Source organism: Schistocerca americana, chromosome 4, assembly GCF_021461395.2.
Source record: "Schistocerca americana isolate TAMUIC-IGC-003095 chromosome 4, iqSchAmer2.1, whole genome shotgun sequence".
In the NCBI taxonomy this organism is placed as follows: domain Eukaryota; kingdom Metazoa; phylum Arthropoda; class Insecta; order Orthoptera; family Acrididae; genus Schistocerca; species Schistocerca americana.
In genome coordinates, this window is record NC_060122.1 from 417016275 (window position 1) to 417034313 (window position 18039).

Below are 18039 nucleotides of genomic sequence, written 5' to 3' on the forward strand. Positions count from 1 at the left end.
AACATTGGTTGATACGCCTTGGTGGCACCATACATATTGTAATGTCACCTAGTGGCAAATATGTCTTCTTAATCCGAATTCTACAAAATTCTTTCTGTAGTCGGCGAGTGTTCGTTTCGCATACTACTTGAAACGCCGTATCTACGTACAGCATTTTGTCGTTGGTAGGTGTACTATTGTTCGTGCCAAATGATTTCAGTCAAATTGGAATACTGTTGGTATCCATTACTATTGTTTTGTATTTCATTTTTTATAGATATCTGATGGTGGATATATTCCGAAACGTGCCATATGAGGACTAAAGCCATTCCCTGCATAATAGTTGACTTTTGCCATTGCGACCCAGTCAGCCTGAATGTAGAACTACTGATTATTATAGTAATGTTGGCATGCCTCATGCATGATTTTATGCTACATTTAAATGAATTTTTTCCTGGACTGAAGCAGCAATATCTTAAAAAAAGAATGACGAGAATGACGGTAGAGATAGGGTTACGCACATCTCCGCCTGCTTCGCGTGGTCCTCACTGGGTTTTTTCATAAAAAGCTGAAGTAATAACAGTTACAAGCGCTTCTCCATTCCATTTAAGCTGCGTATTAGGATTAGAGTACATCAGACCACTTAAGCTGATTCCATATTGTTGCCTCTATGTTTCAGGTTAAATTTATCTGGCGACTGTTACTGATTAAGGTACGTGACTAAACCCATCGTCCTGCCAGACTGATCACATGAGAAAATGAAAAGGTGGTAGAGTATGAAAGACCACCCTTCTTTCGTTCCCTTTTAGTTCAACTGTTACAGAGCTTCGTCATAATTCACCACGATTTGCGTCATATGTTAATGTAAAGCATTTGTTCCACCACTCTAATTTCCTGTAGATGTAATTTCAAGAATGATTTTCGCCACTATAGTTATTGGAATTTTTCTTCAACTTTCAGAAAGCGGTTCGTCAGTTTACACAATTCAATGTAACGGTACCTCCTTTCTTTACCAGCACTCTCATCGTTATATTATTTGAGCAGTGGTTTTGAACTTCAGTCTTCACAATTATTCCAGTGAGTCTAATTTGAGAACGCCGTTCACAGCGATTAAGGATCCATCTACTTTCTCAGTCAAACACAGACAGAGCTTGCCAAATGGTACTTCTCCCTGCACAACATACTAGTATTAGAGTTTCCTTCCGTCACATTCGGATGTAAAGCAAGGAAAGAGGTATTGCTTGAATGCCTCTGTGAGCGCCGTAGTTGATTTAATCTTTTTCTTACTTATTCCACGGGAGCAACACACGCGGGCTGCAGCATATTCGTAGATTGTACCTTTAATACTGGACCTTGAAACCTGTATTGAGAAACAGTATGTTTGCTTTCTATGAAGCATACGATTTTACATTTCCCAACATTAGCAAACATTTTTCCATTTCATCACCACTCCTCTCGAGTTCCGACTGCAGATGATTCTTCCTTGCTCTGACACTTTCACAGCTCGATAAGGGTCGGTACCGGTGACGTCCAGTCTAGGAAGTTCTGGTCTCCAGTTCAGCGCCATCTGCTTCCAGTGCACTACATCTACATAGATACTCAGGAGGCTACCGTACTGTGCGTGGCGGGGGGTACCATGTACCACTAGTAGTCATTCCCTCCTCTGTTCCATTCGCAAATAGAGCGAGGGATAAACAACTAAATGTATGCCTCCATATCAGGTTCTAATTTCTCGTATCTTATCTTCGCGGTCCTTAAGGTCTATGTATACCAGTTCTTTGCATTTTCTCAGTCACCCTCCCTCCAGGGATTCCCATTTAAGTTCCCGAAGCATCCCCATAAAACGTGTTTTTCGAACTTACCAGTAAATATCCAGCAACCCTCCCTCAATCTGAACTGATTGAGATCCGAGAAACTGGAACAGCACTCAAGAATAGGTCGCACCACCGTCCTTTATGCGACCTCCTTTACTTGTGAACCACACTCTCCTCAAATTCTCTTTTTATTTATTTATTTATTTATTTATTTATTGTTCCGTGGGACCACATTTAGGAGAAGTCTCCATGGTCATGGAACGAGTCAATACATGAAATTATAACACGATTGTAGAAACAGATAAAATGAAATATAAGAAACATATTCAGGCGACAAGTCGTTAGTTTAAATAAAGAAAATCAAGAATGTAACACTGGAATTTGCTTAATTTTTTATCTCTTCCAGGAGCTCCTCGACAGAATAGAAGGAGTGAGCCATGAGGAAACTCTTCAGTTTAGACTTAAAAGTGTTTGGGCTACTGCTAAGATTTTTGAGTTCTTGTGGTAGCTTATTGAAAATGGATACAGCAGAATACTGCACTCCTTTCTGCACAAGAGTCAAGGAAGTGCATTCCACATGCAGATTTGATTTCTGCCTAGTATTAACTGAGTGAAAGCAGCTAACTCTTGGGAATAAGCTAATGTTGCTAACAACAAACGACATTAAAGAAAATACATACTGTGAGGGCAATGTCAAAATTCCCAGACTATTGAAAAGGGGTCGACAAGAGGTTTTCGAACTTACACCATACATAGCTCGAATAGCCCGTTTTTGAGCCAAAAATACCCTTTTTGAATCAGAAGAATTACCCCAAAAAATAATACCATATGACATAAGCGTATGAAAATATGCGAAGTATACTACTTTTCGTGTTGAAATGTCACTTATTTCAGATACTGTTCTAATGGTAAATAAAGCGGCATTTAGTTTCTGAACAAGATCCTGAACATGGGCTTTCCACAACAGCTTACTATCTATCCGTACGCCTAGGAACTTGAACTGTTCCGTCTCGCTTATAACATGGCCATTCTGTCTGATTAAAATGTCAGTTCTTGTTGAATTGTGGGTTAGAAAATGTAAAAACTGAATCTTACTGTGATTTAGCATCAAATTATTTTCCACAAGCCACGAACTTATATCATGAACTACATTATTTGATAATGTTTCAATATTACACACAAGATCCTTCACCACCAAGGTGGTGTCATCAGCAAACAGAAATATTTTTGAATCACCTGTAATACTAGAAGGCATATCATTTACATAAATAAGGAACAGCAGTGGCCCCAGCACCGACCGTTGGGGAACGCCCCACTTAACAGTGCCCCATTTGGAGTGAACATCACTACCACTCTCAATATTGCGGAGAATTACCTTCTGCTTTCTGTTCTTAAAGTAAGAGGCGAACCAATTGTAAGCTACTCCCCTTACTCCATAATGTTCCAACTTCTGCAGTAATATGTTGTGGTCAACACAGTCAAATGCCTTTGTTAAATCAAAGAAAACACCTAGCGTTCGCCACCTTTTGTTTAATCCGTCCAAAACCTCACAGAGAAAAGAGAATATAGCATTTTCAGTTGTTAAACCATTTCTAAAACCAAACTGAACATTATACACCAAATTATGTGAATTTAAATGCCCCAGTAACCTTGTATATACAACCTTCTCGATATCTTTAGCAAACACCGATGGCATAGAAATAGGTCTAAGATTGTCAACATTATCAATGTCTCCCTTTTTATAAAGTGGCCTCACTACCGAGTATTTTAATCAGTCAGGAAACCGACCACTCCTAAAGGAAAAGTTAGAGATATGGCTAAGAACTGGGCTAACATACATAGAACAATACTTCAGTATTCTGCTAGATACCCCGTCATATCCATGAGAGTTCTTGGTCTTTAGTGATTTAATTATTAACTCAATCTCCCTCTTGTCAGTATCATGGAGGAGCATTTCAGGTAACAGTCTCGGAACACTTTTTTCTAAGAGCGCTATATGATTCCCTGTTGGGACTAGGTTTCTATTTAGTTCACCTGCTATATTCACAAAGTGATTATTAAGTACTGTACATATATGCGACTTATCAGTAACACGGACATCCCCACTACGCACTGATTCTATAGTCTCGACCTGTCTCTGCAGACCAGCCACTTCCTTTACGACTGACCATATGGTTTTAATTTTATCCTGAGACTTAGCTATTCTATCTGCATACCACATACTTTTTGCCTTCCTAATAACTTTTTTAAGCACCTTACAATACTGTTTGTAATGGGCTGCTGCATTTAGATTTTGACTGTTTCTAACGTTTTGATATAATTGCCACTTTGTTCTACAAGATATTCTTATCCCTTTAGTCAGCCACCCAGGCTGCCTGTTTGTGCTAGTACCCTGTTTTGAACGTTCTAACGGAGAGCAACTTTCAAAGAGCACGAGAAAAGTCTTGAGGAAAGCATTATATTTATCGTCTACTGTATCAGCACTATAAACATCTTGCCACTCTTGTTCCTTGATAAGGTTTACAAAAGTCTGTACAGCAACTGGATCAGCTTTCCTAAAAAGTTGGTAACTATATTTAACATGTGTTGCAGCACAAAAATCTTTTAGACTTAAAATTTGTGCATCATGATCTGAAAGGCCATTCACCTTTTTGCTAACAGAATGCCCTTCTAATAATGACGAATGAACAAAAATATTGTCTATGGTTGTTCTACTGTTTCCTTGCACTCTCGTTGGAAAGAATACGGTTTGCATAAGATTATATGAATGAAGGAGGTCTACCAGCATCCTTTTCCTTGCACAATCACTTATACAATTAATATTGAAGTCACCACATATAACTAACTTTTTGTATTTCCTATAAAGTGAACCAAGAACCTCCTCTAGCTTTAGCAAAAATGTTGTGAAATCGGAGTCTGGGGATCTATAAATAACAACAGTAAGAAGTTTAGCTCCACTAAATTTAACCACACCTGCACAACATTCAAACACCTTTTCAGTGCAGTACTTTGAAACATCAATTGACTCAAATGGGATACCGTTTTTCACATACATGGCTACTCCCCCACACCGCAAAGAGCTCCTAGAAAAGCTGCCAGCCAACCTGTATCCTGGTAAAGGAAGCCTCTGAATTTTCTCCTTATTTAAGAAGTGTTCAGATATACCAATAATTTCAGAGTCAACATCTATAAGCAGTTCACTAACTTTATCTCTAATACCTTGTATATTTTGATGAAATGTACTAATTCCCTCATTAATCGGATACCCAAGATTTGTAGAAAGTGGTTTCTTTGTTAGAGAGACTTCCCTTAAGCAGGAATACCTATCAGCTGACTTCAATCTAAAAAAGATACAGCTCTAACACCCACAACTACCGGAATTTTCCCATAAGTGATCCCACCACCCCCACCTATGCTGTCACCTACAAGTTTTGCCAACCTCCCCTTCCCATATCTGTTGAGCTGCAGGCCATGTCTAGTGAAACCCGTCCTACTGATAGACTCCACCGACACCACTGAAATGTGACTCATGCCATCTGTCATCAGCGCACCCCCAAGTCTCATGTTATTACGCCTAACGGCTGTATTAGGATGAGGCCGATCGTGACGCTGAAACAGTTCCACGAAATGCACATTCGTGTTGCCAGTCTGAGTGGCTATCTTTTCCAGGTCACCATCTATGTCATACTCCCCATCCCTATCAATACTATTACCAGCCCCACCCACAATCACTACCTGATCCTCTTTAGTAAAATCCCTACATAACCCCCCTATGTTAAAAGTCACCTGAGCCAATCCTGCATTAGGCTTCACAATGCTGGTGACCTGGTACTCACTCCCCAAAACTTCCTGCAACTGCTGGCCTACACCTCTACCATGAGAACTACCTAACAGCAGAACCTTCTTCTTTCTCTTAGACTTTGCAACTGTCCTAGCCACAGTAACTGCTGAGGTCTGCTGCATACTTCCTACATCTACAGCTACTAGAGATTCCTCTCCACTAGACTCTGACAGTTGGTCATATCTATTACAAACACCAATAGTAAAACTATCTGAAAATCTCCTTCTCCTAGCAGATCTCTTGCCAACAGCCAGCTCCCATTCCCCAACCCCCTTCTCCCTCCTCATCCTATCTAGCTCCTCCTGTGCGTTTTTCAACTGCACCTGAAGGGCACAGATCTTACGCTCCTGCTCCTCTATCAACTTACTCTTGCTACATAACCTGCAGTTCCAGGAGAGGATCTCACCAGAATGCCCACTGGCTTCCCCACTGCATTCCCCCCAGTGAAAATACTTCGAACAAGTCTCACACCGCAATCCACTACTCACGAACCTACGGCAAAGCCCACACTTCTCACTCATGGTAAAATTTTACAATTATTGAAACAAGAAAACAACTTTATCTAAGTTTCGCTACTACAATAAGAAGATGTTAAAAACTGACTACAATTATCACAAACTTGCTCTACAAGGGAAGTAACTACTATTATAGACAGTATTAATCAACAACATATGAGAATATAACAAAATACTAACACAGAAAGAAAATCAAACGGTTAATGACAGTAACGAAACTGAAAGCAGTTCGCAAAAATTTCTTCTGAAGTTATTTCACCGGAAAACACCAAGAACACCGGTTGAAGACTACTAAAGTTCCAAAATAAACTACTATACACAAACAATTAATTAGTACTTAGCTTTCGATGCGCCGCTACAGCTGCAACTGGTCAGCGCAGAATGTAAACACGGGTAAGAGGTTAAGTTGCTCGATACGAAACACTCACAAATATCAGGCCACAACACAAGAAATGCAGAGGTGAATGAAGAAACCACTAATAAGTCACTTATATAGTAAATATTATCACAAAAACAGTTAAAATATATATCTGAAACCTAAAAATAGATGAAAACTTAGAGAGCGATCTCACACGCAGTCACGCGCTTATGACGTCACACCAAAGACCCAACAAACCGATCGACCATTCACCTTCATAGCAAGTTCTCACACGATCGTTTCGTTTCATATCACTTTGCAACGATACGCCCAGATTTTTAAACGACTTGATTTGGCCAAGTAATACATTACTAATATTTTATCCGAACGTTACAGGTTACTTTTTCCTTCCCATCCTACTCATAACTTACGTTTTTCCAAATTTAGAGCTATCTACCATACATTACACCAACTATAAATTTTGTCTACGCCGTCTAGTATCTTCGTATAGTCACTCAACTTCGACACCTTATCGTACATCACAGCATCACGAGCAAAAAGCCGCAGACTGCTGCCCATCCTGTTCACCAAGACAGCGGCCATATCACACCTTCCTTGGGGCACTCCTGACGATAACCTTGTCTCTCATGAACAGTCGTCGTCGAGGACAACAAACTGGGTTCTATTACTTAAGAAGTCTTCGAGACAGTCAGATATATCTTGAACTTATTCAGTATGCTCGTACCCTCGTTAACATAGTGCAATGAGGATCCGTTTCAAGTGCTTTCCGAAAATCTAGAAATATGGAATCAGCCGGTTGACCTTAACCAGTAGTTCACAGTACGTCATGTGAGGAAACGGCAAGCTGAGTTTCGCACTAGCGATGCTCTATAAAACCACGCTGATTCGAGGACCTAAGCTTGTTTCAAGAAAGTTTATTATATCAAAACTGAGAATATGTTAGCGGTACTTGTCTGCAGTTTTGGGGGCTTGTTCTTTTCTCACCTTATATACTAGAGCCATCCGCGATTTGCTCCAGTCGCTTGGAACTTTGTGCTGGGTGAGAGATTCAGGAGATAGATTCACTATAGATGCAAGCTAGGTAAGGGGCCAAGGGACTGAATGGAAGCCCTAGAACCGCTCAGGGATTTTACACATGACCAGAATTTTCTCTGGCTCTCTCTCAGATCTTTTTGTAAGGTATGACGGTGGTAGTTGCGTGCTTCGCACGTATATCTTTTCACAGCTTTACTAGCCTTTGCCTGTCGTTACTTTTGCGTTCTCTTTTGAACAATGAATGAGTGCAACACCCTCTGCTTTCTCAACATCTTACGAATTTCTTTGTTAAAATATCGTGGGTCTTTTCCATCCCTTATCCACTTTCTAGGCACACAACTCTCCAGACCGTGATTTAATATCTACTTAAGCTTTCCCCATAATTCCTGTACACCCATCATACTGGAGGATGTCAGTTCACTGTCTAAGTGAGACGGTAACAACTGCTTATCTGCTCTATGCAGCAGAAACACTCTTCTATTCTTCATGACTGGTTGATTAACTTTCGTATTCATAGTTTCTATAATGTCATCATGATCGCTAATCCCAGTTTCAGTACTGACATTGTCGATAAGGTCCAGCCTATTTCCATCGTATGTGGGCTGCGAGCTATCTGCTCAAGACTGTCGTGGGAAATACTTATGAACAGGCTTTCTGAAAACAAGTCTGTTTGTACCCACCGCAATCAATCCATAGGCATCCCAGTCTATACTCGGTTGGTTAAAGTCGCTCCAACTAGTATTATATGATCTGGGTAGTTACGGCTACTGACCTTCGGCTACCTTTGAATAACTCTCGAACCGTCACAGCGGAATCAGGTGGCCGGTAAAAACATCAAACAATTAACTTTGTTTCACCTACACCTGCTATACGCGACCAGAAAACGTAACTGTTACACTCAACTTCGTCCTCAATAGAGACAACATTTTTGTCAACTGCAGTGAACACACCCCTTTCTATGCCCTCTAATCTGTCTTTCCGATATACATTTAACTACCTTTTGCAATACACTGTAGATAATATTGCGTAATTCATACCTGTGGGAAGAGTATAAGATTATGTAGATCACTTTTAAATGGTTAGGAACATGAGCGCAAGAGAGGAGTTGGGTGTAAAAATGGAGGTAATTATTCATGAAATTCGAAGTTTGAAAACTTATTGTTCTAACGTTGATCCGAGAAAAATTTTAGAAGCTTCTGTAAGTGAAGAAGAAAAAATAAATGATCTAGTTCCTGTATGTTCGCAAATTTTCCGGGTGAATATTCTGCTTGAAAATGTTTCGTGCACGCAGCCGGTATAGTTGATCGCTGTAGAACGAGTTTTCGACTCCATAATGTACCATTGTCATTATCATCATTCGATTGTGGTGATTAAGAGACATGAACAGCATTAGAGAACGGTAATGTTCCACGACGCAGAACTCTGTATTCAGAAATTCTTAATCAACTAAATGATGAAGAACAGTTTAGAAAGACAGTTAATTACCCAAGAATTGGTTGGTGAAACCATATGAATCACTATAAACTCCGACTCTTAATTTTATTGCTATCCGGGCTGCGAACTTTCAGTGAGAATCCTATTAATCTACTTATTGTGCCGTGTAACTTGATGACGATGGCACTTTAGGCCGTCTAAAATTCGTTATTCAAAGAACAATCAACTCCTAATTAGTGATTCTTAACAATTAGGGATATTGTATGACGTGTCTGTGGAGTATAAGGTAACAACTATTGATATAATATTTTTTTCTCCAAAATGGCGGCATGACTCAACAAAATCTTTTCGGTTTTCAAACAGCGTCCATTCGAACCAATTCTCTATCTTTCAATGGATAGCCCTATCATCGTCGTCAGGAGTAAAACCACTGACTGCCGGGGGTGGCACTATTTTCTGCTCATATACCTACGATTACGGTAGCTGGCACCAATCAGAGACGACCGAAACGACGCGTGCGCAGCAGGTGATTTGGGCAGCTCATGGCACCCGTCGATGCTTCCTTTCGTTTTGGCCCTCTCTAGTTAGTGCCAGTGGCCGTAATAGTTCGTATATAAGCGGGAAATAGTGACAGCCCCGGCAGTCAATAGTTTTACTCTTGACGACCATGGCGGAACTTGCCATCGAAAGCTCAGGGATTTTATTCGAATTGACGCGGTTTTAAAACGGACAAGATTTGATCCAGTCATGCCGACGCGAAAGACACTGAGGACACACTCCTTTCCTGGACAGTGAGGACGTAACGCGCAGTGTGAGACTGCTAGAAAAGCTGCGCGAAAAGAAATCACATCTTCTGAGTTCTTCAGCATTTCAGCAACGCTGCAGGAAGAAGGAGGTAATTCCTCGCTCTGCTGTGGTTAAGCAACACATCCGAAGTCCTGCAGTGGACAGAATTTTGAAGAGGAGAAGTCACGCCTTAGTCAGACAGCGAATGCGGCAGGCAGAATATGAGCTTGACCTTAATGTCAGAAACGTGTTTGGTTATCATCCATTTCTGTCATCAACTGTGTCACCATTTGATTAGGAGTTGGTAGACGTAGCCACGGCAGCACACCACCGTGCTAGTTTGTGCAAGACAACTTTTAAGCAATGTAAGAAGTTTGACTGCTTAACTCACGGAGAACTGACGTGGAGGATGATAAGGCCCTCAGAGCAATTGTTTATCTCTCCAACAAGAGTTGGAATATGGCTCTGTGGCGGCAATTAGTAAAGGCCTTAATTTTTAAAAGCTACGTGACGCTCGCTAATTTTTTAGATTGTTAGTGGAACAGAGCAGATGCATTTGCCATCTCTTGCTCGGCGCATCTCAGGACGTCAGACTAACCGCCAGCCATATACTGTCGAAAACTAAGCCTCCGATATCAAATATTAGCCAGGAGGTAAGGCATGGATAAGATTATTGTGTGAGGAAGAAGACTTGGTTGTCTTGCCTGCCGAAAAAGGAAATGCGACTTTGGATGTAAACACTGAAGACTACCACCTGGAAGGGCTACATTTTATTAGAAGATGAGACGTACACCGGAAGGTTAGTCGCTATCTGTCACAGCCCACACTGAGGAAGACAGGAAGGTATCAAAGCAATCTGGTTTACCAGACCAAGTGGTGAAGAAATTAATCGGAACTTGAAAAAGAGAGAATTTTCAGATATTTGCAGCATTGAGATTAACATCCTTCTTTCCAGAAACAGTTTGATTGTAACCTTGTTGATGTGCCAGTTGAGCTAATTGATTAACAGGCAGGTGCTTTATTGAAAGAGAGGGAAAACTTGCTGCATTTTACAGCTGATAACCTGATGCTGAATTTCTGTAACGGAAGGAATATGGCGTTGGTATGACGTCTGTGTTTCGAAAAACTTATCTCTGTGATCGAACATTCTCAAAAGTGAAGTATGTGAAGTCAGTATATCGAACGCTATTAACGGATATATGTTTGAAAGGAATTCTCAATACCAACTCAAACAGTAATGATACGTAGGAAGACAAGCGTCAGTTATTCGTACCTCACTAACGTCTGTTGTAGTTTAGACTCTGAGATTCGTGTATGCGCTCACTAGATCTGATGTAGCTTTTCTGTTTGCTAACGGTACCAATTTTGATAATTTCATTAGTAAATAAATACGTTGGTTGTACTTGATTTTTTATGAATTCCATGCTTCTTACACAGATTAACACAGAACGCAGAACTTAGTTTCCGTCTTCCTTCCTAGAGCTTGCAAGTACCGTAGGAGAACGTGGCCCGCACTCGGCCTTTCGTGTTACCTGGCCCGCTGTGAAATACGTTTCTTGACCCCTGATTTATATGAAGGGTTCAGTATTGTTTGGTGTTTAAACAGGCATGAGTTCAGAATATCATACCCCAAAACATAAGTAGAGCGACATATCTATCTAGCTCTAGCACATTATGCCTACATTACAATCTTTGAAACCTTTCCCCTCAATTTTTATACCCTCTGAATGCAGAAAGAAAAAGAAATGAAAAAAGAGAGAAGCACTGCTAAGGAGTTATCTGAATGGGATGGAATACGGTCAATGTGATATACATGTACCGAGAAACAAATGATTACAGTGTCAGAAAACATCGATGATTAATTCAACACAAAGAGCTATAGAAATTGAGCAACTCAATAACGGTTTGGTCGGCATGCGGCGCTTATGCAAGCAGTTATTCCACTAGGCATTTACTGATAGAGTTGTTGTATGTCCTCCAGAGCGGTATCGTCCCAATAATTGTCCAATTGCCGCGTCAGATCGTCGAAATCCCCAGTTAGTTGGAGGGCTCCATCCATAATGCTCCAAACGTTCGCAATTTGGGAGAGATCTGGCTATCTTTCTGGCCAATGTATAGCTTGGCAAGCATGAAGTGAAGCAGTAAAAACTCTCAAACTCTCACCACGTGCGGGTGGGCGTTATCTTTCTGCGGTTTAAGCCCAAGAAAGAAAAAAAAAAAACGGGCCGTAGAGTATCGTCGAAGTACCGCTGAGATGGAAGGGTACCGCGGATGACAACCAAGGGGGTCCCGCTATGAAATGAAATGATGCCCCAAAACCATCACTCCTGGTTGTCGGGCCGCATCTCGGTCAACGGTCAACAGCCACGCTGGTATCTTGCCGCTGTCCAGGACGTCGCATCGCCAGAGACACCTCTGCCGGTCACTGGAGCTCACTTCGAAGCAGCACTCATCACAGAAGACAATTACACTCCAGTCAATGAGATTCCAGGTCTAATGTGGCCAGTCAACGCTGCAAATGGGCTTGTTGATATATAGATGTCAATGATAGTCGGGACAAGGGGTGCCATGAGCTCAGCCTTTTGCTGTGAGCCGCCTATTAATGGTCCTTGTGGTCACTGAAGCCCAAGCTGAACGTCGGATCGATGATATGATGAAACTGAGGCTGTGAGTCGTTCTCTAACGACTGCTCGGTCCTCTCGCTGTTTTGTATCACGAGGTCAACCGCTAGGCCATGGTTCGGCCACGGTTTGCCCTCTCCTGCCAGTATTATCAAATAGTGGCATCGCTTCTACTCAAATGTCGAGCGGATCTCCGCTTGCTCCATTCGGTTTCTTTGAGCCCAACTACAAGTCCTCTCTCAAATGCTGACCGCCACGTATAATGTGCACCCGGCTGTATACGATGCACAATTAGCGTTCAACTGAGTACACGGACTGAAATTCGCAAAGATTTTATGCTGTGGTATAGACGTGTTCCCTCTTTACTATCCATGCCAGCTGCGCCGTAAAACTGCGATGAAGCGTCGCACATTCATCCTTCGGCCGCCAAAGTTTACCATATTGGATTTTCCGTCGATACCTGTATGAATATCAGTTTGTGAAAAATTTGCATAACTCCTTCTGGTTCATCGTTATTTCTTTAATTTTTCTTATAGTTTATTGTTAATGGCAATCGATTATTTCAACCCTCCATTCACTAATTTGGCATAGTTCTTTCGTCATAAGGAATTCCGAATGAGGAGTTTTAATAGATATACACATGTCTCAAGGGAAAGAAATGAGAACACTGGCGTCCATGTTTCCGATCGCAATTAATGCAAAATATATACGTAAACGTGTATTGTTTAGTAAGTCACCCAAAGAGACGTTAGACGTTTTTGACTGACAGAGAACACTTTTAAAATTTTGTAAGATCAAAACATTTGTTCGCTGAGTTATGTGTTTGTCGAGTTCATCTAAACTGTCCCACCTTTACCAATTTAGACCACATAGATACGACCACAGCTGATTTCAACAATGTCCGAAACTGAAGGCTGCAAATTAAGATGCGGAAATAGTGGTTTTAGCAAGACTTGCAATTGATATTGCTGTGAAATAAGGAGACACGAGTCAAATGAATAAGCATAGCATTCTCCGTAGGCAGTACGCTTTCTGCGTCCCATCACACTAAGATTTCCGTGATGATTAATATCAAAGTCGTACTTGTATCTGTAAATGAGCTGTGTAATAAGACCATGGTTTTACAGGAATAAGTCTCAGATCTCCACCAGGAATTCTGTGGGAACCTAATACGTTTATGTAAAATTTTAATTCAGAGTAATTGCTTCCTGATCGTGAAGCAATCCGCAATGGTTTCTTCAGGCCAAGCTTAATCATCTGTAGATTATCAGCGTATGATATGATACAATCCGATAATATTTCCATAGACCCTTATCAGTTTGAAACTGAATTCACGCCTTTATCAATTTGCAGGGAAATATGAGGCATCTGTCGAAATCTTCTGCGTTAATGGTACTTACGAATTTTATTGTGAATGATGGTAATTGTTGGGAAGGGTCGAGCTATCAAATTTGAAAGACTTTTGTCGGCAAGTTTCATCTTAGAGAAACTTCACCTGCAGAAAAATACTTAAATAGGGGTGTAAAACTGACAAACTATCTGTGGAAACTACCTCATGCTGTCACTCATAGGAGTTTTAGTATCGTGTTGTTTTCTTATCGAAATATTTGAAAGTTTCCACAGTCGCAGTTTTTTATAGGTTTTACCATAGAGTTAATGAGTTGATTAGATACTGTTTTTGGCTATTCCATTCATTATTCGAATCTCTCTTTATATGTTACTGTAAATTAAATTAATATTTGACGGCTAAGCTTAGTTGTAGTCAATGTAGATGATGTGGAACACTCGCAGCCAACTGCACTCGAAATCCAATTGTATTCTACAAATTTTAACGTTAATAACTACCGTACTGATAGATGAAATACTAACTGAATACAACAGTAGCTCGAAAACAATTATCGTAATTATTAATGATCCATTCTGAACAGTGCATGAAAAACCGCATGTCATTATTTTCTAATTAACTAAACGTTATATTATTGGGTTAACTGAATTCTCAATTGGTGCTTGGATGAAAATGGCAATAAGAGCTATTTGTTCTTGGACTATTATTTTTTTATTTGCAAACAGCATACATGCTGCTTGAGTTTTCTATAGTTCTCAAGTAATTATGACGTAACACATATCTCTTTTATTGAAAACGAAATTTGCAGAAGAATGATAGATATAGCAATTGTAAAGATTACGTAAAATCACTTAATGTAGGCTATCTTTCGATGTCGGTACATAAAAGACACAGCGTGAAAGGCCACATCACGTACTTTTACTGCACATTTATGTCGGTTTTAATAAAAACAACACACTTTTCTCAGTATTACTTTATTGGAGAAAGACGAAGATTTGAAATGTAAGCAATAACAAAGCCTGCAGATTCACCTTCTGTCATCAGCATCCTTAGTATCTTCGAGCCGTTGCAGTTTAGAATTAAATAAGTAATTCATGAGATAATGTTAGCGCCTTTTCTCTCGGCAATCGAAACAGTTATAAGCAACAAGGAATCTCTTCTACAAGTGGCACGACCTTGGTCAATGTCTTACAATAGTCTTCAGGACCATCCCACATTTTTAATCATTGTTAAACAAACGGCGCCGCTTCTCATATTGTGAACCTTTATACTTTAAAATCCAGCGACGCACGACATCAGTTCTGACTTAGAAAAGCTAAATGGCTAGGAGCGTGTAGAATAACTTTACGTAAATTGGATTTACCTGATTTATGAAATAGCAAGGGCATAACGTAGTCATATTAGAATCGTCACCACAAAGAATGTGTATTACTGAATAATGTCCATCAAAGAAACACCACAAAAATTATTAATAATGTGATCGCTGAGTAATGTCCGTCAAAGAAACGTCACCCAAGTTATTAATAATATGATCGGTACTCGAAAGGCTCTGCGCCCTTTGCAGTCCATTTGACTATTCACTCAAGGATTTTATTTAATTCCGTTAAAAATACGTCTCAAATGTAGCTAACACGTGCACAATGCAAAACGTTTACTGAAGAAAAGTAAAGTAAGCTATATATATATATTAAATTTAGTTTGCAAGCAGTGCATGTGCTGCGTACTGATGTTGATAAAATATTAGCATTGCAAGTACGTAACCTTACCTAAATTACTAAATATACGGATACTTGTATCTCACTGTTCATAATTACAACAAAGCTCCTTTCTGGACATAGTAACAACTCTTTAAGTGTTACAACCGAGGGGAACAACACTAGTATAACGGGAAATACTGCAGCAAAAATGCAAACAAAAATCAAACCGAAAAAGACGACGATTTAATTCCAAATGTTGCAAAAATTGATTACCGCCAAACGTTAAATTTGAAACCCAGTCTCATCAGTTTTTTAAGAAATTAACGGAAATAATTATTGTTTATGATTTGTGAATGGAAGATCGATGCTTACACTTTTCAGCAACAGCCGTTAAAAGTACATATTTTTGTTTGAATATCAATATGAATCGTTTCTTGTAATAAGTACAAGATGTTAATAAATTTCCTTCTTGAAGTTCTTATAAATAAAGTTCCCATTATTTTTTATGTATGTTTCGTGGTGTTGGGGTACCGCTTTCTTTAATTAAAACATTTATGTGTCCAATGAAGAAATTATGTGTGTAACTTCTAAATTTTGTACCTGTTTTGTTAGTAGCATTGCTCATCTTGCACTTCATGTGGTGCAACATACTCGATTTTTATTAGTTACGAATACGAAATTATTGTTTCTCGATTACCAACATCCATCTCGAAATTCCTGAAGTGTTCAAACACATTTAGATTGGCTGTATTTCTCTGATGCAATTGGCTCGATGTAGTGGAGATTACCTCTCGCGACCAACGTGCGTCACTTTCCGTTTTGTTCACAAAAGCGTCGTTGCATTATTGACGTGCCATTGAAGGCCACGTTGTCTACTTTCAAAGAGCCAAAATACAGCTTTCGGCCGTTGAGAGGAGTCAGAGAGTAGATTTACCTCTCACTCAAGAGGTTTGACTCATTGTGCTCGGACTTAGTCTTCTACAATGCCTGTGGTAGGCTACAGTGCTTGAATTTTTCAAGTTTTGCCATGGCTGGTGGTTACGCCCATTCGGGAGTGCAGAAGAGCAGCGGCATATGTTGCAGAGTGGGGAGCTGGGCTCAGTTCGCACGGATGACGGTATCGACAGCCGTATTTACAGACGCGGAGTGCTGACTCGTGTTCCAGCCCCCGCCGGCAGCGCGACACGCTGATGCATCGTTTGCCTGCTGCAGTCGGCATTCGCAGCAGCTACGCGAAGTTCCGGGCGGTAAGCGACGGCTCCGTGCAAAAGCAGCCGCCACCTGCAGTGTGCCCGTAATATACGTATATCGCTCTATTAAGAAGACTGAGATCTTGGGCACTTTCATTCTTAACACATGCTCAATTTTCCCATGATGAACTATCACAATTTAGTAATTTGGATTTCTATCAGTAACGTAACCTCGTTTTCCTTATTTGGGTAGTGGTGTTCCTTTCTACATTAATTACAAGATACGGAAATATGCAAGCACATTTTTCTTTACTTGATACTAGGATGAGCAGCGTTATATTGTAATACCCACCGATAGTAATCGGTTAATGCGAAATTTTGACTGCAAATAGTTTTGGAAGAAGAAAAAAAATTACCGGTTTAGAGGGTGAAGTGTGCAACAAGTTATCCTGATGAACAACTTATGTCACTTCTTCTAGTCTCCTATTGCTTGAATTTTAATTAATAACTTAAATTAATGCCCCGCACATGTAAACTACAAACGAAAAGGGGTATCACGTAACTCAAAGAATCAATAACAAACTTAATTGATATAAACCAGAAAATAAATAACACGGTCGGCAGCCCAGTGATTTGGACAGCAGGGTGGCACACACATTTCCAACAGTATGACACATTACGAACTAATAATGAGAAATGAGAATCTTTTTTTTGTATCGTTAATGAATTCAAATATATTTTTGTATTAGTAAGTATCAAAACTCTTTGATGCAAAGGGTTAACTACACTTAACCATTTCTTATAGCATTAATACACGTAAATTCACTGTAATATTTTCTTAAACTGACGACGTTTCTTGCATTTGGAAGCAATGTACGTTGAACTACGATGAATAGTTATAAAATTAATAAATTGAATAAACCACTATTGACTTTCAACACATTTATAACGCCGAAATACGAGCCAAGCCAACATACTATAGCTGTATGATAATTAACATAAAACTGAAATATGTAAACGAAATATATTATTTTACTTGTATAAATGCAACGTCCACTTTATTTAAGATACTTTACTTTCATTTTCTTTTAATTAATAAGAATGGCTTCACCGCTGAAAATTAATACTCTCATTCTTTCCCGTTCTCTTAGCTTTAAGCAACGACTCTCTGACGTACAATGACAGAAAAGGACCTGGAAACAATCTAGGTTAAAATAACATAGGATAATGAACAGATTTAGGGCACAAGTTTTATTTTATAGATGTCACTTATTATTGAAGTTCGCTAAGTAATTCCACTGTGTAATCTCTCAAAATATACCAAAACGTGAACGAAAACAAAACTATTTTATAGTTCGTTACAGATGCCATCTTCGCTGTCACCGAGAGTGCCCCTGTTACTC